Source organism: Jaculus jaculus, chromosome 16 (genome assembly GCF_020740685.1).
Source record: "Jaculus jaculus isolate mJacJac1 chromosome 16, mJacJac1.mat.Y.cur, whole genome shotgun sequence".
Classification (NCBI taxonomy): Eukaryota; Metazoa; Chordata; class Mammalia; order Rodentia; family Dipodidae; genus Jaculus; species Jaculus jaculus.
The window spans coordinates 42,281,030-42,305,487 of record NC_059117.1 but is presented as its reverse complement, the minus strand read 5'-3'; the positions used below and the strand labels follow the sequence as shown (position 1 = coordinate 42,305,487).

The 24,458-nt window shown below is 42.9% G+C and overlaps 1 protein-coding gene and 1 long non-coding RNA gene across 2 annotated transcripts in view; one reads left to right on the top strand and one right to left on the bottom strand.

The window, feature by feature from the left end:
• The window catches only part of Chn2 (chimerin 2), a 298,944-nt gene that overhangs the window by 88,603 nt on the left and 185,883 nt on the right, over window positions 1–24,458 (bottom strand). The window lies entirely within an intron of this gene.
• LOC123455331 lies at window positions 7,760–15,121 on the top strand. Its single transcript, XR_006633843.1, has 4 exons — window positions 7,760–7,836; window positions 12,710–13,167; window positions 14,039–14,467; window positions 15,013–15,121. It is a non-coding gene; the product is annotated as an uncharacterized LOC123455331 (long non-coding RNA).

The window sequence follows — 24,458 nt, the reverse complement described above, 5'->3', positions numbered from 1 at the left end:
CCAAAGATAAGTTCTTCGTCTATTTAAACCTTCAGTTCATGTCAGCACCAGAAGAAAGACTTGAAGTCACTGCCCTCTTTATCTGTTTCTCTTCCAATTGTGTTACACTGATTAAATCTCCTTTGACTGTTTTTTCACCATTAGTCATCTCTTTAAATGCCATACTGTGACCGGTAGTCAAATATAGTCCACTTGAAAATCCTGGAGCCAGGGATTTTCTGATTTTCTGGTAACCACAAAGTTTTTCCATCCTTCCTTACTCCCTACCTCCCTTCCTCTTTTTCTCCCTCCCTCCCTTCTTTCTTTCCTTCCTTCCTTCCTTCCTCCCTTCCCCCCTTCTTCCCTTCTTCCCTCCCTCCCTTCCTTCCTCTGTCTTTCCTTCTTTCTTTCTTTCCTTCATTCCTCTCTCCCTCCGTCTTTCTTCCTTTCTTTCTTTCCTTCCTTCCTTCCTTCCTTCCTTCCTTCCTTCCTTCCTTCTTTCTTTCTTTCTTTCTTTCTTTCTTTCTTTCTTTCTTTCTTTTCTTTCTGTTCCTGCTTTCATCATCAAAATATCAAGTTCCTTTATGCACACAAGCTAATGGACTTCTTTCCTTCCTATGGAAGTGATTTAGGCATAGTTCTTGACCCTGAGTGGCTGAGCACCCCTCAGGGAAGACCCTCATAGACTCTGGCAGAGTGTTATTATTCCTCCATAGAAGGCACAGGTACGAGGCTTTTAGGGGTATCAAGGAAAGAGAGGAAGGCTAGTAACATTCCAGAGAGAGCGGGGCCATTCCTCCTCCTAATCCAATTTGCTCTGTGCAGGCACTGTGTGTTACAATTCCCACTTGTGCTGAAATCTGAGAACCACTCAACGAAGAAGGTGAGCATGCTCACCCATTCCCCCATCGTTCAGCGTACATTCTCACTGAGTTGACAGAAAGCTTTCCCTGTAGCTGTCTTGTCATAGCCATTTCCATTTCAATATCGATTTAACTGTTTAAATTACTGAGTGACTTTTTATAGACATTAAAGGTTAGGATTTGTGAAGTCTGGGTTAATGAGTATTTTTAGTTTATTATTACTAGATTCAAAGTAGGTTTAAGAAAGGAGTATATCAGACTTGTACCTTTACAGATGGGAGATGGAAAGAAGGAAAGACACAAGCATAAATTCATTCACTAAACACTTGAAGTATATGTCTAAAGGAAGTGGTGGGGTGGGGGAAGAGGCTGCATCTTGGATAGATGAGCCCTTTGCCATAAGGGTGCTTGGTGGGCTCTGTTCCTCTAAAAGAAGTGGACAGTGGCATTTGACTCTCCCCACCCTTACTCAGACCTGGTGAAACTTAATGAAAAACAAACTTAGGCCTGGAGAAAGATGAGAGTGCCATCATTTAAAAATTCCCCATGGAGGCCAAAGCTCCCGGTTTGTTCACACCTCCCAGCTCCCTGGTCCTGGTACCCCTGATGCTGGCTCAGGGCTCCCTGAATGCTGCATGTGTACTGTGCAAGCAGGCCTTTCTCACTGGCTTCCTGACTGACCTGCCTTTGGCTTCCCCTTAGCCAGAGGGTACACAGAACATTATAGGAGCTGGCCTCTTGCCCGTGGCTCCTGTTTTCCCAACCCCTGGCTCCCCTGTAATAAAGAATGCATGCAAGTGGAGGAAGTAGGCCTGAGCTCTCAGTTTACCAAATCCCAGTTCCCAAGGTACCTTTGATGTATTTACATTCTCCATAATCTGCACATCAGTGGTTATAACCCCATTCTACTCCAATCCAGCTCACATTTAAAGCAGGACAGTCACTGAAGATCCTCCAAGGACAAATATCTGATTCACCCTAATGAAATAAGACTTTTACCCAGAGATGGGTAGACCACAGTGAAAAACAACAACAACAAAAAACCCCAAGAAACAAAAGTCAGAAAACTGAGAGATCTACACCAAAGATGCCTAGAACCACAATGGAAGCCTCCAATGAAATCATAGAGAAAATAACAGAAATTGAGTCCCAAGATGAAAAATAACAAGCCATGTGACCCCAATTTAAAGAATTACTGAACTAGAAGCAAAGAATCAAAAACCCAACAACTGCATAAGTAAAATTGAGCAGAATCATATCTTAGAGCACACAGCTTTTGTCACTAGGATTAAATTAATTGAAGAAAATCAGAGAAGCTGCAAAAGAGAGATATAGGAATTGAAGGTAAGTCAACAAATAGAGGATCTCAATAACCAGCTGTCAATAATCAGCTAATTAAGCTTAATGAAGACATGATTACATGCAAGAATGAATTCCAGGAAGCATCAAGAAAAATCAGACCTTGAACTGAAATTATACTTAAAAAAGAAATGGACATTATGCAGAAAAAAACAACAACAACAGAAAACAAACATCAAAAAGAGCTTTAAAAAAAACCTCTCTAGAAACCCTCACTAACAGAGTCACTCATGGGGAAGACAGAATTTCTGAGCTGAATGACAAGACTGAAGAAACTGATCAGGAGTTCAAAACCTTTGTTTAAAAAATCATGTGGATAGACTATGAGGGAACTGTGGGATACCCTAAAATGACCAAACATTCAGATCATGGGTATACCCTGAAGAAATCTAAGCCAGAGGCACCGAGAATATATTCAACCAAATTATTGAAGAAAATCTTCCAAATCTCACACAAAGGATTCCAGATTCAACAAACTCATAGAACACCAAACACACAGGACCAAAGAAGAACCTCTGCAAGCATATCATAGTTAAAACTCTAAACAATGAAAACAAAGAGAAGTGCTAAAAGCAACAAGAGAGAAACAAACTTACTACAAACAAAGGCAATTCCATCAGAATTACCTCAGATTTTTCAGTGGAAACCCTGAAAGCCAGAAGTGTCTGGAATGGAACTCTTTAAAGTTTAAAAAACTATGGCTTCCAACCAAAACTACTGTACCCAGTGAAAGTGTCCCTCATAATTCATGGTGAAAGGTAAATTTTCCATGAAGAAAGTCAGCTCAGTAATTATATGAACACAAAGCCAAACCTACAGAGAACACTTCAAGGAATAATCCCCACAGAAGAGTCAACCAACCAATATCAAGAGCAAACAAGAAGAAGATCACAATTACTAAAACTAGAGCAGGCTCAAAAAAGTAAAAACCCCAAGAAAGTACCAAATCCCATAAAGCACTCCAACATGGAAGGGATTAAATAAAACCTCACACTTATAGCCTTAAATATTGATGGTCTTAACTCATACATCAAAAGACATAAGTTAACAGGGTTGATCAGAAAAATGGACCCTTCTATCTTCTGTCTTCCAAAAACTCATCTCACCTCTAAAGACAGGCATCTCCTCAGGGTGAGAGGATGGAAAATGATATTCCAAGCAAATGGAAATAAGAAACAAGCCAGTGTTGGTATATTAATATATCACTCAAGGAATTCCCATTGTGATTGGGAACAAGATAGGTGTGTCCACTCTCACCTCTACTCTTTAACATAGCACTAGAAGTCCTAGCTCAAGCAATAAGACAGCAGAAAGAGATAAAAAGGATACAAATTGGAAAGGAGGAAGTCTACTTTGCCCTAGTTGCAGATGACATGATCCTATATGTAAGAGACCAAAAGCTATCTATCACAAAACTTCTAAAGGCGAAGTTCTAAATTTCTAAAGGCAAAGTGTCAGGATACAAAATCAACATACAAAACTCAGTAGCTTTTCTTTATGCAGTACCAGAAATTGGGGCTACCCACATTGATGATCACATTGTTGATGAGAGAGACCTTTGAGGTCCACAAAACAAGACAGGCTCCTGTCAAAGCACTTGATTACCTGCCTGAGGTAAAAGGTAAGACCCTGTTGCTGAAGACACCATACACTGCTGGCACAGAGCACAGAAAGGCTTGGTGGGAATCTGGAAGAGAGCCAGTCCCCAGACAGTTAGCCTGTCTAGTGCTGGAAAGTGCTGCAGGAGCTACTGGAGGAACGTGGCCAACAACAGTGTGAGCAAGCAGGGGTTTAAGCTGCTCAGAAACAACCAGCCTGACAAGAACTCAACACCAGCAATGGTGACACACAGCCTTGGTGGGTAACTAATGGCTTTCTGATTCGCTAAGAGATCTACTCAGTGGAAAAGAACCCGTATCTGGAACTGGGAACCAGATCAGAATCCTATGGAGACAAAGATTATGCTCTCCATTGTCAAGCTCCCACTAGTCTTTGGCTAAAAGAGGGACTACATCCATCAAACTCTCCCTAAATTAATAACACTTACACAATTTAACCTATGCTGACTTTACTCCATTAGAGAATCTGTTTTTCTTTTTCAGAGGAAAGTGTGACCCAAAGAGGTAAGCCACCCCTCTCCTCTCAGTCAAGGCCCAGGTGAAACCTCAAAGGAAATGGGGAGATGAGCAAGAGTGCTGCTTCCATGGTGAGCCTGACAATTAGCGCCAGCGTGAAGGAGACAGGCGCTGAGGACACTCAACACACAGCAAAGCCGAGATCCAGAGGCTCCTGAGAACTCATCACTGAAGTAGACATAAAACACAGCCACCAAGGCTCAGCCAATTTTGTGCAAGAGGTGGAGGAAAGATTTTAAGAGCCACAGGTTGGGATGTCATGCCCAGAGGCATCGCCTCTCCCCAATAACTGACTGCTGCTCTCACAATACATGACACACAACCCCATGGGGAATGCTAGCAACCCCAAGAGGAAGGCCTCCTGTGGAATGGGGCAGGGAGGAGGGAAAAATGGTACCAATACATGATGTATCCATACAAAATATGGTCTTAATAACCCCCCCCCCAAAAAAAAAGAGTCCCTGGGCTGGAGAGATGTCTTGGTGGTTAAGGCATTTGCCTGCAAGGCCCAAGGATCCACGTTTGATTCCCCAGGACCCACATAAGCCAGATGCAGGAGAGGGCACATGTTTCTGGAGTTTACTTTCAGTGGCTGGAGGCCCTGGTGTGCCCATTCTTTCTCTCTATGTATCTGCCTCCCTCTGTTTCTCAAATAAATAAATGAAAATAAAAATAAGTATTGTTTTAAAGTTGCCGATTGGAATTGGAGTGGAAACAAGGCTGGAGCTATTCAAATGGCCCTCTCGCCCCATGCACTCCTCCTGTCTTGGCTCTCTCTGTGCCCTCATTCTCAGACACCCCCACAGATGGGTGAGATGGCCATACTCACTCCATGTTGAAGTTCTGTGCCTCAGCAAGCCCAGGCAGAAAGAGCTCGCTTCTTTCTAAATTCTAGCAAAACCCATGGGTTACTGGTTCCTATGCATTTGCCCTCTGGCTTAACCCTCAGAGGAAAAGATCAGTGCTTGAATTAGATGTTTGAAAGTTAACACTTATTATCTATAAATAATAACGAAGTGTGAATGAATTAATGAATTGACCCTCTGGCACACTGTAGTCAATGCCTAAGGCCGGCCCCATGGAAGGAAGACTGCCATGGAGGAGATGCCCAGGCTCGGCTGCAGGAATATGCAGGAGTTCTCCATACCAGCATGGAGTGAGAGAGAGAGAGTGGGGCACACTGCAAAAAGGTGGGAGATGCTGTGTAGTCAAAGTAGCTCACAGAAATAATTGCTCAGATGTGATGGTCTCTTGGACAAAGCTTGAGAGATGTCCTACAGATCAAGGAGGTGAGATATGTACATGTGTGTGCAGGATAGCAGGGTCAGGGTCACGAAGGCCTTGCACGCCACACTGAGGGCTCACTCTCAGGTAGATGAGAACTATTGAACTGGTTTTTGACTCATGAGAACCATAGTTCCTTGGGTTCCCACACACTGCCAGTTGGATGGTCACGAATAGGTTTCTTTAGCCACCCCAGTGCCTCCTGTCAGAGTTGTAAGGATTGAATGCACCACCAAAGCCTTCCCCTAGAGAGCCTGGCATATGGTAGACCCCCATGAATGCTAGAGCTTCTTTCTATCCTTGTGACCTGGTTCATTACACTTAAATTACGGGGGTGGGTTGGGTTTAAAAACTCCATATAGGGCTGGAGAGATGGCGTAGTGGTTTAGTGCTTGCCTGTGAAGCCTAAGGACCCTGGTTCGAGGCTCGATTCCCCAGGACCCACGTTAGCCAGATGCACAAGGGGGCGCACACGTCTGGAGTTCGTTTGCAGCAGCTGGAAGCCGTGGCGCACCCATTCTCTCTCTCTCTCTCTATCTGCCTCTTTCTCTCTCTGTCACTCTCAAATAAATAAATTTAAAAAAAAAAAACAAAAAATTCCATATATTTGCAGCCCCAGAATTCTGCAGGTAATGCCAAGCTACACCAAGAAAGAAGTACGTCAGTCATTACTGCCTCAAATCATGAATGTTAGCTAGCATGTTTTCAGTTTCTCTCATCCAGGGTTCATGGCATCATGATCAAAGAAATGAGATGAACGCCTGTGGATGAAGACATGCATCCCATTTTTGTCACTTTGGGACTCAAGGAAGGAAACAGAGCTTTATATAGCCCAGAATCCTTTTAACCTTCACATAGAGCAAGGCTAAAAAGGCTCACAGGGATTTTATTTTAGAAATACTGGAAGCTGGCAAGTTTGTCTGCAATGAGCACTTCTCTTCTTAAGGAATCCCCTTAGTTATATGTATTTCTTCACAGGAACAAATTACCCAGGAACAGAAGATTAGTATCATGCCACAGAGAAGTGAGCACTGGTATCTGAGGAGGTAAATAATTCTCAATAAATGCTTTGCTTCTAAGCTGTAAAATAAGTCACAAGACACATTTGTTTTCTTTTTCCCTGTGGTGTACAGAAACGGAGGGCTGATCAGAGTCAGATAAGCTAACTTCTGGCCATTAGGTGCTAGTACTTGACCTGTGAGTTACTAGTCAGACAACGCTGGACAAATTGCACTGCTTCTCCATAATGTAGTCTATGAAGGATGAAAAGCTATGACATACTTGATGGAAGTCAAGTTCTTTTGGTGGAAGAGAGCATAATTATTTTTCCCAATTTTGAAAGTATCAAACATAACAGAAGTCCCCATATAACATGAATTATTTTATATGATGTTTGTATACACTGTGGTAAAACTACATATTTACCCTGTTACAGGGATAGTGGGACATGTATGGCCTAAGTTATAACTTATTTCTGGCTTTCAACTTGAGTATCAGTGATAGGTCTTCAATAATTTTTAAGCCATCAAGTCACGTGAGAACAATGAAAGTCATGTGTGTAAACATTAACTTATTTTTCTGATGGCTGGACTTCATTAGGCTCACAAATATGGACTCAGAACACAGTAAAACATTAACTTTCTAGAAACTTCAAAGTGATTATGTATAAGGAGAAACAAAATCAATGGGACATTTATGAACTGTCTTCATAAAACCCAGACATGCCATTGCCGAGAAATGGGTGATGTCAGCTCTGCAACCTGCTCCCGAGGCAGTGGGGACCAAGCACCTCAAATGTGGCTGGGACAGACTCATTTCCATTAGTGTCAATGGGAACCTCTCAGGAAACAAGATCCTTTCTCTTCCCTTGGGGAAAGATTTCCCACAAATACTTATGGGTCAAGCAGGCATTTTTTTCCCCCTCTCGGGACTATGGATTTCTGGCTTCCACCATTTCCTTGATGAATGACCTTAGTGACCAGCATGTCAGAGGCATCTACCACAGGGAGTCACGTTTCTTTTTGTTTTGTTAACAAAAGGTTTCCTGGAAATGCCAGGAGTTGAGAAGAGTTTACTGAGGCTCTTTAGTATGTTGCCTTAATCTTACTGTGTTTAATTATTAAGAGGTCTACAAACACACTTCTCTAGAGCCAGGAGGCAGAGGGTGGATGTACATTAGAAGTAACTCAGAAGGGCTTGACTCCTCTGCCTGTCAGGTAAGTGAGGTGCTGTGTCCTTGTCCGAGTCAGTGCGCCCCACTCTGACCTGCACCCCGGCTCACCTTCCTGTCACCATCCTTGGCCATGCTCAGGTATCCATATTCGGGCTCATTTGTGTTTTAGCAAATAATCTAAACTCTCTTCTCCCCAGTGGGCATGCAGGTCAGAAGCAGGGAGCACTGTTTGATGGGGTGAGCCACAACTCTGGTTATAAAGACAGAGCAGAGAACTTAAGCAGTTCAAGCATTTTCTGACCTCTCTCTAAAGCAAACGGGGGCGGGGGGGGGGGGAGGTTAACTAAAAACTGAAACCCGGGAGAGGGAGGCGAGCTGGCTCAGAGCCAACCTCGGGGGTCCACTTCAATCTCTCTTTATATCACTGATTCTCTCTCTCTCTCTCTCTCTCTCTCTCTCTTCCACTCAAGACTCTAGAAAGCTAGAACTGCTGAGATGCTGCTTTCCTGTTGGTAGAGAAAGAATGAAAGTTCTTCCTACATTTCCAGTGAAAGTCTGTCGTGTTCCATTGGCTCTGAGTTGACCCTTGAGCCAGGAAAATGTGATCTCCTAACCTTGAGTCACAATCCATCTCGGGGGTTGGTTCTATAAATTGAGAAGAGTGGAGAGGTGGCACTGGGACAGTTTCCAGATGATGGTGGTAGGTTTGAAGCAGTGAAAATGACAGTCATTCGTTATGGGCATGGGGACACCAGCATCTCCTTATTAGACAGAAACACAGATGGTGACGGGAGAACACTGTAGAAGAAAGGGTAAGGGCCACGCCTGCGCTAGGCCAGAGAAAGAAAACGCTGTTTCATTCACCCTGTTCAATGTCACCCTGAGCTTTAGACCTCTGTTTCTCACTGTGCAGGGAGGAATAACATTGGGCTGGTGGCTCTTCATGGGTGGCGCAGTCAGCCTTCCATTTCCAGTTTGCCCGTCCATGGCTTAGACCAGCTGTGGCTTTAAAATGCTTGAGAAATATTGTGCCCCAACACATAGATGTTTATCATTCCCTAAACAATAGGAATCACTATTTACATAGAATTTGCATTGTATTAGTGATCACAGTAACTTCTAGATGATTAAAGGGGAGGATGTGTGTAGGTTATATGTAAATATTACCTACATAATATAAATGATATAAACATCCATGGAGGTTTGGTATCTGAGGGGGTGTCCTTGAACTCATTCCATGTGGGCAATGAGGGACAAGTCATATATCAAAGTTACCTGGAAAACTGCTCCCAAATGATAGAGGCCCCTGGGCTCAAGGCATGTTGCTTAACCCCTGTCTAGACCCACTGGGGGGAGCCCAAGCCCTGAGTTTGCAGGAAGGTAAAGCCTTCGAGTTGGAGGGAGGGTGATGTAAGTCGTCACTTGGTCTCTGGTTGAGCGGATATCCTAGGTAACCGAACCATTCACTCTGCAGTCAAAGGTGACGAATGTGGCACAACAATTGCCTCAAGTAGCACCCTGGAGATGCACCTGCATACTTCCTGACTGGCGCCTGCAGTGTTTGCAAGATGCCAGGGTCCTCTCTGAGAGCCCACAATGCCAAACTAGTTTCATTGATTTCTTTTTTAACAGGTTGATGCTAATCTTTAGGAAACCTTGCTTGTTAATTTTTCCTAGTATATATTTTTAAATTCTACATTTCAGCTGGGCATGGTGGCACACACCTTTAGTCCAAGCAGCTGGGAAGCTAAGGTAGGAGCATGCTGTGAGTTCCTGGGGCCACACAGTGAGTTACAGATCAGCCTGGGTGACAGTAAGACACTGCCTACAAAATAAAATAAAATAAATCTACACTTACCTGGAAATTATATAAAAACATTGCCCTACTCTTTTTGCAGTCACACACCTGTGAAGCCATGGCTTGTCTCCATAGTTCAAACAGAGCAGTGAGCCATCACAGGCTGGATAGAGAGCTGGTATCAGAATCCAGCTGTGTCCTATTACCCAGACACAGGCGTGATAGACCCAAGCTGTCACAGCAATGCCGATACTCTGGTTTCTTTTTATTTTGGAACCCAGGCTCCGTTTTCATGAGCTATACTATTTGCACTAACACATGTTGGTCACGTAATGCCTTTAAAAGAATTAATATACACTAACATTTTTAGTTTATTTCCAACATGGTAAATATAAATGAATATAATGCACATAGTCAAATGCTCTCTAAGTCCCAGGGCCCCAAATCAAGAAGTTTGACCACCTCTGGGCTACAGTTCAGATTGTAGGGACTAGTTTTCATGTACTGTCACAGGCTAGCTGATCTGCGCAGAAGCTTTTGCAAAAAAGTGAGCACAAAGGCAAAAGCAGACACCCCCAACTATTTTACAGCCAAATATGTACTGTCAACTTGAGGATATGGTGGATGAGTCAATGAGATTATTGCTGAAAATCCGTTCATGTTCATTACTTCCACATCTTAGTCTCTGGCATGTAGAGCGCTGTCTAACCACAAGAGGGCAGTGTTGAACAGTAAACACCAGACACTGGATTCCTCCTTTCAAACAACTGGCTGTAGTTGGGAAGAAGAGACTCGGAGTGGGAGGGAGACAGGAGAAGACAATGATGGATGAATATGATCAAAATATATCATATGCATGTATGGAATTGCCAAAAACTTAATTAAATACACTAATCCACACAGAATGTATTAGTTACTTCCTCTTTGTTCATGTAAAACTCCATGCTTGAGAAAACTGATAGTGAGAGATTGGCATGAAAGATATTTCTGATATCATAGCAGTCCAGGGGACAGAAGCTAAATCAGATTTACAGTTATTCTTTTGTAACAGCGGTTTTTAACTCCAACCGCCTATGAGAAGCACCCAGAACTTTTAAAATTCTGAAGTCCAGGCCTTATATTAACTACTTAAATCTGGATTTCTTTTTCTTGTTATTTTTTGGTGGTGCTGGAGAATGAACTCAGATCCTTGCACATGCTAGGCAAGTACTCTACCACTGAGCCACGGAGTCCTCTAAATCTGGGTTTATGAGGGAGGGGTCCAGATGTGTTTAGTGTGTGTGTGTGTGTGTGTGTGTGTGTGTGTGCGCGCGCACGCGCACATGTTAACTCCCCAGTACATTCCAAATGTGCAGCCAAGGCTGAGAGTCACAGTCTTATAAACTCTGTCACTGAGAACCTCCAGCTGGCCCTGAGAGAGGCACACTCTTTCCGTATTCTTTTGCTGCTTCCCTTAGTCCTGTTCCAGGTAGTTATTTCCCCTTATTTAAATGCTAGCCTCGGATCTGGGGGCAAAGCCTGCACCAGCTCAGGTCCCCGCGCTGTCTTACAGGAGCATTCACACAGGCCTTTGAAAGAGGCAGAGAAGGAGCGACAGAGTCTAAGGCCTGTCTAGGTCACACACGGAAGTCTCTGAAATGGAAAAGCCATGAGCAGAGGTGGAGATACCTTTGGGGAGAATGCCCCTCTGAATGTCTGGTGGCCTTTACCTCTCTGTCTCACATATGACCTGGCCCAGGCCCTCAGGTTGCCTGCACTTTACAATCACCTGGAAAGAAGTTAAACTTCACAAGTGGTGACTTAATGCAACAGGTCGGAGGGGCCAAGCACGGGTGTTCCTTAGATACTCACGACCTAAGTGATTGTGATGGCTTCAGGCTTGAGAACCTCTGACCTAACCAAGTTAGATACTGCTTGGATGGGGCAATAAATTCCACATTATGAGGGGATTCTGATATAAAATAATGCTCGGCTAAGCCTGGATTTATGGGGAAATGCACACAAAATTAGTATCTATCTATTCTTACAATGTTCTATGCAATTCCGTTTTACGACTGTGTATGTGCAGTAGGAAGACGGATGACCACAGTCATTACTGTGCCTGTCATTTTTACTAGCAAAGCTCATCTTCATTTATCCTTGACTTGCAAGGGAAGACTGGTTATGCAGTTACATATTATTTCCAAAGAACCTCCTGTGGATAAAATCTACAGGTTCTCCAGATCTTGCAATTTGAGCATATATATCTTATCTGTCCCCTTCATTATGCTAATGATTCAGGCTCTGTTGTTTTTGCAAATAAATGCAGTACCTCTGCTTGGTGAAAGTCACTGGGCAACATCATGTTTGAATCTAAGGAAGACACAAAGCTACTCCATCCTTTAATGGCAAGATACTCCCACACTGCCCAGCAGAGGGCTCACCCAAGCACAGGACTATCACATTGGCATTGTCCCACTAGAATGTGCTTTGGCTTCTAAAGTCAGCTGGAGTTACACAGATCTCGAGAACAATGCTAGAAGACAGCACCTTGGTTGCCATATGCCCAGCTGGTTCTATGTTCTATCCAAGCTATTCTCTATATCACATCCCTTCCCGGCTTTTTCTCCGTCCTGCCTTTCCTGGTAAGAAGGCCACTCCCGGGGACTGCTGCGCTCCGTCTTTTGCAAGCGCAGAATCAGATGGCAGAAAATCAACTGGCAGGAGGAGAGGAACTGGAGCATGGGGTGGGACAACAGTTTGGGGTGTCTCCTCCTGTGGGAGCCCCCACACCAGCTCTCATGAAACCTCACTAACCCTTCTGCCTTTCTTGGTACCTTGAGTACAGGGATGGTAACCCATGCCTGTTGATATCCTCTAGGGAAAGCTCCCTTGTTGAGCAAATTCTCTTGGGAATCCCCACCCACTGTCCTCTCCATTAAAAAATACAGCCTTTACTTCCTGGTGATTCATGTAGGAGTCATAGAGGCAAAGCTTGTAAGCCTTGGAGGTCTTGACTATGAGGCAATCTGGCATTTTTTTTTCTATATGAGCCTCCTAGATGTCTATGGAACACTCTTCATGCTACTGAGCTGGGGACCTCAGTTTCCTGTTCTATAAGAAATCCCTTTTCCTTCAGATTCTGTGTTCTAAGGCTGCAATGGTCCCAGGGCCACTGGAAGAAAGGACTTTCCCAGGAAGGTAAGCTTGGAGACACGGATTCAGGTGTGGGCATGTCTGATCTACTCTGCCCCTCATCTGAGACATGCCGCCCCTCGATGGTGATCTTCAAGCTGGCTGCTATGTTTCATTCAGCAATTGTGTGCCAGTGAGCCTTGGATGTGCTGAGATTTGGAATCAGAGCTTCTGCTGTACTTGGACAACCTGTAATTGGGGAGAAAGATATCCAAACCACACATCCCCCAACTTGGCCTGCAGTGGGTCCACTAGAGATGATGAAGCATATATTGGCAGGAGCCACCCAGGAGAACTCAGCCAGTGGCTCTGGCATGGAGCCCAGGACCTGCCTTCTAACCACCCTCCCTCATGCAGCTCACACTGCTGCTTCCTCATAGCCATACTCTGAGAATCACTGAGGTGAGTACTTACAAAGACACTGGGTTAAGCTGCCGTAGAGACCAGTGCTAATCACTGGTGTAGTTCCAAGACCTGAGATGAGTTCCAGGATTTAATATATATACATATACTTAAGAGAGGGGAATAAAGAGTGAGTGAGAGAGAGAGAGAGAGAGAGAGAGAGAGAGAGAGAGAGAGAGAGAGAATGAACCTGCCAGGGCCTCCAGCTACTGACACATGCGCCATTTTGTGCATCTGGCTTACGTGGGTTCTGGGGAATCAGACTGTGGTTCTTTGGCTTTGCAGGTAAATGCCTTAACTGCTAAGCAATCTCTCCAGACCCCGAGTTCCAGAACTTTTAAAGAGAGGTGGCTTAAGCTGTAGCCAAAGGGCTGCAGGGAACCTGCAGATCACAGGAGGGAAAGGCATTTTGGGCTATGGACACAGAGAGAGGAAGTGAGGCAAGGGTCAGGAGGGTTACCAGCAGGGAAATGTGAGGCGAGGCTTCAAGGGGCAATGGACATTTTCATCATCCTTTGAATGTCCCTGGTCACCTCCTGCCCACCTTTTGCCCCAGGCCATGCTATAGCACCAGGCTTTGCCCGTAGCCTGCCAGCACCGGCTCACTCTTAGCAGCTTCCACTTTCTACAAAGATGCCAGTTTATGTGCAAGTCACCTGCATGTGGGGGGAGAGGTTCTACCTTTGCCAGCATCTCTCCACAGCAGAGGATAGGAGGTGACAGATAAGCCCCTCCCCCGGGCCCTCCAGGGACGGCTTCTACAGAGCTCCTCAGAAGATGCCCAAAGCTCACGGACCAGCTCAGTGAGGGCTATTAACAACAGCCTACTGTCCTGTTCTACTTTTCCAACCTTGACCTTTCCTTCTTATAGCTTCGGATACCATCCCAGGTTATCTGAGCATGCCAAGCCCTCGTCTCAGCCTCTGCTTTCCAGGGTCAGACAGGCGAAGGTCATTCTGAGGAATCTGAACTTTGTCCTGTAGACAAAAGCAGTACTTTGTCAAGATTAAAGCAAGGACATCACTCTGCTGAGCCAAGAGTCACCAGGGTACCATGAGGTTGGGAGAGAGTACCCTGAATGGCCTCCACCCATTCCTGGGGTTTTGCCAGTCAGCTCTGGCTAGGCATTCCTTTCTTGGCACAACTAGGCCACTGCATCCCATTCAAGAACAGTGCAGACAAAACCACCTGGAGGGCCAGCTGTTCACATGTGAAAGAAATAATGAAAGAGTCACCTTGAAAGTAAAGATAGGCATCCAGAAAGGAAAAGAAACAATGACTCCAGCAAACTGACACCAAGGTGAGTGGGAGGGGTGAAGCAGTTCCTCATGAAGGGGTAACATCCAACGGAGGTGGGGACACACCCCTCCAGGTAGAGGAGACTGGAGACCGTGGAGGGCTGTTGTCTGTGCTGAGAAAGCAAGGGACACCTGGGGCTGGTTCCCACATTACCAAGAGGGCGGGGGCATGAGCTGGGAACGGGGATGGGAGTGTGGAGGGGGCTGGGAGGGCCCAGGGTCCAACTGGGAGTCTGTGGATGAGCAGTGGGAACCCAGGGCTGTGACAGCAGCTAACCCACTTGCAGGGGCAGTCATCTCTTACTCTGTGACCATTTCTGCCCTGGTCCAGCTTCCAACTTTCAGTCAATCCTGCTAAGCATAGACTCTGGGTGAACAATGTAGTGGGGAAGGGTAGGAATGAAAGAAAACCGGTGGTATCAACATGGGGAAGGAGCGAGGAGGAGAGGTGGGAAAAGTTTTGGGACTGCTCTGTTCTGTGGGCCTGATTACCTACCTAGCATAGAAAATGTTACTATAACACTTATGTACTTATTCTTTTGAATAGATGCTGAATACATAATGGTCCAAAATTCAGAGAAGCAAGAAAAATGCCTTTCCCACACTTGCATCATCAGAGAGCCATTCCTCTCCTTATAATAAACCAATGATGCTAACATTTTTTGTTTTTGAAATAGGCTTTATGATCTGGCATGAAAAAAATATGTAAAACAATTTTCTCCTAATTTACACAAAAGATACATACTACACACCAGTTGCTCTTTCATTTTTTGTATCAGCCCATCTCAGTCTTGTACCTTCTGTTCCCTTACATAATTCATTAAGTAGATGATGGGTGTATAGATGGTTTCCAACTTCTGCTACAACACAAGAAACTCAGTGAACTGAATGAATAAGATATAATAATAGTCAAGTATCTATAAGGATTTTAGATCTTTGGATTAAGAACAAACAATTGATAGTCTATCCAAAATGTGAAACATTGATTTTTTCCCAGAAATTTTGGCAGGGGAAACTCAGCCTATATATTACTAAAAGTGCTTTTATTACATCAAATATATAGATTATTTTCCCCATCAAAACTCAAGTACACAGTCCTTTGGGTGCAAAGCAACTATTGCACTCACTGCTATTATTATCTTCACAAGACCTGTACAATGTTGACTCCATCAACATTTCAGCATGAATATTAGAGGACAAGGAAACAGAGGAGGAGGAGGACAGACAGAGGTAAAATAGAAGTAGAGTTGGGCGTGGTGGTGCCTGTCTTTATTTCCAGCACTCTGGAGGCAGAGGTAGGAGGATCACTGTGAGTTCAAGGTCATCCTGAGACTACATAGTGAATTCCAGGTCAGCTTGAGCTAGAGTGAGACACGACCTCAAAAAAACAAAAAAGCAAAAAAGAAGAAGAAGAAGTGGAACCAGTTGGAAAGAAGGGGTTCAGTGGTATGGTGTGGGAAGAGGGAAGAAGGTAACAGAAGGGGGTTATGATTAAATTGCAGTATGTTCATAAATAAAAATTATCAATAAAAAAATTAAAAACAAATGTAATTTAATAAGTCAGGTTATATTTATTTAATAAAGATATCTACTGAGAGCATTATTGTCACAAATATTTGATTCAGTGGGGCTTATTTGACAAAAAGATCGGTTCTCACAGCTAGTGACAGCAGCGTATTTTCCAAACCAGATCATGTAAAGATTGAGTGATTTGTAATTCCACTGGCTAAGTATGAGAAACCAAGGGTGTTTCCTTCGAGCAGTCAGGACAAGATGTAGTTCAGTTCTGTTAAATTATTCTGTAGAGTTAAGACACTCTGGACAGGATTGGGAAGTCTGGGTTTGATTCCTTACCCAGCTTCATAACAAAATGGAGATGGAAAAATCCTTCCCTATCAATCTACAAAATTGCTCTGAAGACAAAATGGGAAATTTCTTCGCATATGTGAGATGTGGTTGAAAACCCAGGTGCCTGAGCTGATGTTGAATCCTGTTGTTATTCATATATTGCCATGTTATTTCCTGAAGACAAGCCACCTGTGGAATAACTTCTAAAATACATTTCATGTAAGGAATTCCATTAGACAAGATCATTTTAATTAAATGCACTAAATAATGACTCCTATATACTACAGTGATTTTAAAACCAATTAAATATAAAGAAAGAATTAGAAAGGGTACTGGTTATGCCATTGCAACTTTTTAAGGTGTGTGTGTGTGTTTGTATGTGTGTGCATGTGGAAGCCAGAGGTTGACATGGGGTGTCTTCCTCAATTACTCACCACTGTGTCTTTTGAGAGGGGTTGCTCACTGAACCTAATGTTTACTGACTCAGTTTGACTAGCTGAACCAGCAAGTTGCAGAGGTCCTCTTGTGTCCACCTCCCAAGCTCTGAGATTACAGGCATGAGCTGCCATGCCCTGCTTGGTTGTTGGAGATCTACACTCGGGTCCTCGCGCTTATGTGACAAGCACTTCATCGACCACTGTATCATCTCCTGGCCCAGAGTTCTTTCTCTGCATCCTCCCTGTTTCTGCATCTCATCTAGAGTTATTAAAATCAAGCTCACTCCTAGAAACCTCAACAGAAGAATAATCTGGATACTGCTCAAACTGGATGGAGTAGATAATATCTTTTTAAAAAAATTATTTATTTATTTATTTGAGAGTGACAGACACAGAGAGAAAGACAGAGGGAGAGAGAGAGAATGGGCGCGCCAGGGCTTCCAGCCTCTGCAAACGAGCTCCAGACGCGTGCGCCCCCTTGTGCATCTGGCTAACGTGGGACCTGGGGAACCGAGCCTCGAACCAGGGTCCTTAGGCTTCACAGGCAAGCTCTTAACCGCTAAGCCATCTCTCCAGCCCAGTAGATAATATCTTTTTAACAATTAGCATTTCTAATGCTCTTGGAGTCACAGATAATAGTCTTTCTTTTGGATTCATTTGGAAATTATTGATAAGAGGAGTAATCTTGGAGATGGACATCCAGATAAATCTGGATTTTAGAAATATTGGGAAACCAACTTATCTCACTCATAAAAATCTTCAAGAAGTAACATCATGGGAGTAGACAAGGACCCCAGGCTCCACTCAGCCACCCCATTCGAGTGTTCACTACCTTTCTCTCGTTCTGCCTCCATGGCAACAAGCCACTGACCTGCCCCTAAGGGAAATAGAATCTCTGGTCAGACTGAGACTTTTAATAATTCCTCTTGTCAGTATAGACCAGAATAATGGATGGGCTCGTACCAAGTTACTTCATAAGCTACTAACAAAATGAGTGGCCGCCAGCAAGTGATGAGATGCGGTATGTGGAATATTCCCCAGAAAGCCAGGTTTCACATCATTAGTGTCCAAGAAAATCCACACCATTGCTGACACATGTCCATCAAACCACTTGCTGAGTATAGACTTCTTCCTTCAACATTTTCTTTCTTTTTGTTAACCTTTTCCACAAAATGTAAAGGCATACTGGTTGACTCACTGAATGTTCTTATTAACCCATCTCTCCTAAATTTATTTTTGAAATATTTTTATGTATTTATTTGCAAGTGTGGTGCAGAGAGAGAGAGAGAGATTTGGGAAGGGGATGGGGAGAATGGGCTCACCAGGGCCTGTAGCCACTGTAGTCAAATTCCAGGTACCTGTGCCAATTTGTGCATCTGTCTTCTCATGGGTACTGAGGAATTGAACCCAGGACATTAGACCTTCCAGGCAAGCACCTTAACCACTGAGCAAGCCCTCCTAAATTTATATTTTTAAATGAATATAAAATATCTACAGAGAAGGACATAGTTTGTTGTGCCAGTTTCATGATAAGAATATCAGCTAGAAATATCAGCTTCTGTTGACCAAACTTCCCGAATCATATTCTATGTGTCCTGCTGTCCGTGACCAACTCACTTTTTGATGGCACTTCTCTCTGTTTAGAAATATAAACACTACGTCAGAGATTTATATCCTAATTTATTGTCTGTGTTATTGTGGCCAAGAAGGTCGCTTTCCAGCCTTTTTTCCCCCTACATTATCTTGGAACATATTTTACAAACAAATTAAGGATTGGCTTTTATCTGCTGGAATAAATTGAAGTTGTGACTCATGTTCCTTCCCCCACTGCCCAAACTTCTTCTCACCCTCCATCTCTTGCCTCTTTTGCCAGTTAAAATGCAAATAATCAGCAGTCCCCCAATTTCCCAAATGGAATATTTGTAGAAATAATGTCCCAGGTGCTATGGAACACTGGAGTTACAAAAAGAAAATGGGAAATTATTTTTTTCATGGGCCAGTTGCTCAACCTCTGTGATTCTGGAGGTTTCCTTGGCTGCAACTCAAATAACTAATCAATTAACATTGCCCTTCACTACCAACAGACTGTTGCAGCCACCCTCTCCACCTCAGGGATTCCCCACCACTGATGTCCACTGGGTCGACCTGAGCTTCCCCCAGCTCTAGACAACGGGGCCCTGCTCTTGTTTATTTAAGGTGTGGCAGTCACCAAAAGTTGCAGCACTACCATCTTACCCCACTTACTCATTTACCTCAGTCCTAGTTTGCCTTAGAAGTTGGGCTCAGCTCAGCCACAGTGGGGGTCAACAGTGTGGCTGGCTGTCACTTTCTTTCAGTAAAAAGCAGATATGACTAGTCAAAGCAGATGGTCCTAAAGGGGCTCATCCAAAAAAATCTGCTAGCCAACTGTGGCTGTGCCTTTCAAATAAGCAATAATTTACTAGAGAGGAAAATCGGCTCTCCTTCACCGTACCTTGCCACTAACATGACACACCCAGCATGCACCCTCACCCAACTTGGGTGTGTTCTCACCTCATGTAAGGCACAATGTGCCTTGCCTTTCTAAGCATTCCAGATAGCCATTGTCACCAAAAGTGCTCCTGTGTCCCCCTGCGGCTAGCTTGGGACTGCAGGGACACTGCCTGCTTGCTGTAGAAGCAGGCCCCTTGCTCCCCCTTCCTGATCAAATTGTTCCTTGGTCCCCAATTTCAGAATATCCTGGGTCAGAGGGTGTGCATGGTGGGCTAGGAGTGAGTAAGCCAGATTCTTGTTTCCCAGTGCTCCTTCCAGCTTCCTGGTCTCTGTAGGTCTCCCTGAGCCTGGCTTGTGGAGGCCTGGTCCCTGTGTGGGAGATTTTCCAACCCAAGCTACTCTACCCACTAAGAGCATCTCTCATAATAGATGGTGAAAGGAAAACTTCCCATGAAAAAGTCAAATACACAATTATATGAACACAAAGCCAAACTTACAGAGAATACTGAGGGAATACTCCACACAGAAGTCAAACAACTAATCTCAAGAGCCTATAAGAAGAAGGTCACAATAACCAAAATAGACTAGGCTCAAAACAGTACAAAACACAAGGAAGCATGAAATCCCATAAAGCACTTGCCACGGCCGGGATAAATTCAAACACCACAGTAATAACATTAAATCTTAATGGTCTTAATTTACCCATCAAAAGATACAAGTTGTCAGGGTAGATCAAAAGATGGAGCCTTCTATCTGCTGTCTTCAAGGACCCCACCTTACCACTAAAGATGGATATCTCCTCAGGGTGATAGGATGGAAAATGATATGCCAAACAAATGGAAATAAAAAAAAAACAAGCAGGCATTGCTATTAATACCTGATAAAACAGACTTCAAACCAAAACTAATCATAAAGGGCAAAGAAGACCACTTCTTACTCATCAAGGGAATAATCCAACATGAAAACATCACAATCATAAATCTATATATGCCAAACACAGATGCACCACAATTTATAAAACAAAACCTACTTGACAACAAAACAGAAATAAACACCAATGCCATCATAGTCAGAGACTTCAATACTCCACTATCATCAATAGGCAGATCATCCAAGCAGAAAATCAACAGGAAAATAATAAAACTCAACAACACCATAGAGCAACTTGATCTAACAGCCATCTACAGAACATTCCACCCAAATCTGAAGAATACACATTCTTCTCAGGAGCCCATGGAATCTTCTCCAAAATAGGTCATATATTAGGCCATAAAGCATGCCTCCATAAATTCAGGAAAATTGAAGTAACTTCCTGCATCATATCAGATCACAATGCTTTAAAGCTAGTATTCAAAAACAAGAGTCTCATCAAAAACTCCACCAACTACTAGAGATTAAACAACCCAGTTTTTAACAATGAATGGTTTGTGGAAGAAACCTAAAAAGAAATTGTAAAATTTGTGGTATTAAACAATAATGAAAACACCACCTACCAAAACTTACTTATAGGCCACAATAAAGGCAATCCTAAGGGGTAAATACAGAGTACTAAATGCCTTCATAACAAAGACAGATCCCAAATCAGTAATCTTATTGTCCACCTAAAGGCACTGGAGAAACAAGAAGAATCCAATCCTAAGAACTCCAGATGGAAAGAAATAATCAAGATCAGAACAGAAATTAATGAACTGGCAACTTCTTAGGGTTTAAAATTATAAAAAAGTCGATAAAATAAAGAGCTGTTTTTTTGAAAAAAAATAAAGAAATTTGATAAATCCCTGGCCAATTTGATAAAGCAAGAAAGAGAGAGAGAGAGAGAGAGAGAGAGAGAGAGAGGGAGAGGGAGGGGGAGAAAGAGAGGTCTCAAATTAATAAAACCAGAAATGAAAAAGGAGAGGTCAAACAGACATCAGTGAAATTGAAATAGTTATCACAGCATACTTTCAAAATCTCTACTCCACAAAGTTGCCTAATCTAGAAGAAATGAATGAATTCCTAGACAAATACCACCTACCAAAACTAAACTCAAAGCATATTAATCTCCTAAACAAACCTATCACATCCATGGGGATTGAAAGGGTAATCATAAACCTCTCCCAAAAGAAAAGTCCAGGACCAAATGGCTTCTCAGCCAAATTTTATCAAACCCTTATTAGAGAACTGAAACAAATTTTTCTCAAACTATTTCACATATTTGAAGACCAAGGAATCCTCTTCAACTCCTTTTATGAAACTAGCATCACCCTAATACCAAAACCAGACAGAGATGCAACAAGAAAACTATAAACTTATATCCTTGATGAATTTAGATGCAAAAGTTCTGAACAAAATTCTTGCAAACTGAATTCAACAACACATCAAAAGCATTATTGACCTTGATCAAGTAGGCTTCATTCCAAGGATGCAGGGATGGTCCAACATACAAAAATTGGTCATTGTAATACACCACACAAATAAACTGAACCATAAGAACCACATGATCATCTCAATTGATACAGAGAAGGCCTTTGACAAAATACAACACCACATCATGATGAAAACACTGGAAAGAAGAGACATGGAGGGTTGTTATCTCAACACAATAAAGGCTACACATAAAGCACCCAAAGCCCAATTAATACTTAATGGGGAAAGACTCAAGGAGTTCCCACTGAGATCGGGAACAAGACAGTAGTGCCCACTCTCATCACTGCTCTTTAACATAGTAATAGAAGTACTAGCCCAAGCAATAAGACAGGAGAAAGGAAAAAGGGATTCAAATGAAAAGGAAGAAGTCAAGTTACCCTTATTTGCAGATGACATGATCCTATACATAAGTGACCTGAAAGTCTCCTTCTCAAAACTTCTAAAGGTGATAAATTCCTTCAATAAAGTGGCAGGATACAAAATAAATGCACAAAAGTCAGTAGCCTTTCTATATGCAGAGGACAAATATACAGAGAAAGAAATCAGTGAGGCTATCCCATTTTCAATAGCAGAAAAAAAATTAAATGCCTTGGAATAACACTAACCAATGATATGAAGAACCTATGTAAGGAAAACATAAAAAAAAAAAAAAACTCAAGAAAGAAACCAAGAACAACTTGAGAAAATGAAAAGCCCTCCCATGCTCCTGGATACATAGAATTAATATTGTGAAATTGACAATTCTACCAAAAACTATATATAGATTTAATGCAATACTAATAAAAATACCAGCTTTATTCTTCACAGAGATTAAAAAAATGATGTTGAAATTCATATGGAATGGAAGCAGGCCTCAGATATCTAAACATATCCTTAGTAAACAAACAAACAAAAAAAACCTCTGAAAGTATCACCATACCTTATCTAAAGCTATATTACAAAGCCATAGTAACAACAGTATGGTGCTGGCATAAGAATAGAAACATACACCAATGGGACATAACTGAAGACTCAGACTTTAGGTCAAGTAACTAGAGCTACTTGATCTTTGACAAGGAGCCAATAGAAAAGACAGCATCTTCAACAAATGGCATTGGACAAATTTGATGACCATATGTAGGAAAATGAAACTAGACCCACCCATCTCTCCATACACAAAAATCAAATTCAAATGGTTGAAACATCTCACTATAAGACTTGGAACTCTTCTGCTGAAAGAAAAAGTAGGAGGCTAACACGCACTTAAGAAAATGTTCAATATCCTTAACCATTAGGGAAATGCAAATTGAAACAACCATGAGATTCCACCTTACTCCAGTAAGGATGGCAATAATTAAAAAATCTAACAATGACAATGTTGGCAAGGATCTGGGGAAAGAGGAACCACTCTTGGTGGGAATGGAAACTGGTACAACCATTATGAAAACCAATTTGGAGATTCCTGAAAAGGATGAACATTTAGCTACCAACAGACCCAATTATTCCCTTACTGGGAACTTATCCTAAATGTGCCATGCATCAATACAGAGACATTTGCTCAACCATGTTTATAGCTGTTCAATTCATAGCTAAGAACTGGAATCAACCCAGATGCCCATCATTGGATGAATGGATGACAAAGTTATGGTACATTTACACAATGGAATTCTACTCAACAGTAAGAAAAAATGATACAATGTAATTTGTAGAAAAATGGACAGACTTGGAACAGATCATGCTCAGTGAGCTAACACAATCACCAAAAGTCAAGCACTGCATGGATTCATTCATCTGTGGTTCCTAACCTGGACCTGCTTGAGTTGCTGACATACCCAAGGCCCAGGCAATAGGGATGGCAGGGTGTGGGGGAAAGGGAGAGAAAGGGGAGGGGGAAAACAAACACAAAATCAAATCCAAAATGAGCTGATACCATAGAAACCTTTATCACTGGAGATAGCCTAAAAGATATAACTCTCAAAGGAGTAAGGAGGAGCGTCTGAGAAGTAGGTCTCTGGTGAGGGTGGGATGAAGCCTAACTTTAAAAGAAAATTCTCTTTTTTCTTTCTCTGACCTGAAACTCCCCATACCAGAGATTGTTTGCTACCTACACTGAGCTGTTAATCACAGAGACATACAAGGTCCCCAAATCAAGACAGTTTTCTGTCATAGCACTTGATCACCTGCCTGCGTCAAAAGCTAAGACACTATTGATGAAGACACCATATGCTGCTGACACAGTGCATGGAGAGACCTGGCTGGACTTCAGAAGAAAGCCAGTCCACAGACAGCCTGTCTAGTGCTGGAAAGCACTATATGAGCTACTGGGGGGGGGGGGGGGTTTGACCAACAACAGTCTGAGCAACCAGAAGCCTAAGCTACTCAGAAGCAAGCACCGTTACATGATGTAAATGCCAGTGCAATACACAGCCTCAGTGGGTAACCAATAGCTTTCTGATTGGCTAAGAGATCTGCTCAGTGTAAAGGGACCTATAGCTGGAATTGGGAACCAGATCAGAATCCTATGGAGACAAAGATTATGTTCTCCAGTGTCAGGTTCTCACTAATCTTTGGCTAAAACTGTCCCTATATTACTAATACTTATCCCATTTAAACTATGCTGACTTCACACTCTGTTGGAGAATCTGTTCTTCTTTTTCAGAAGGTAGTGAGACTGGAGAAGATACACTACCCCTCACACTTCAGCCAAGCCACGGCTGAATCTATAAAGGAACTGGGGAGATGAGCAAGAGTGCTGCTTCCACTCTGTTCCTGATAATCAGCGCCAGGGTGAAGGAGACAGACCCTGGGGACACTCAACACCCACCAAATCCAGAGGCTCTTAAGAGCTCAT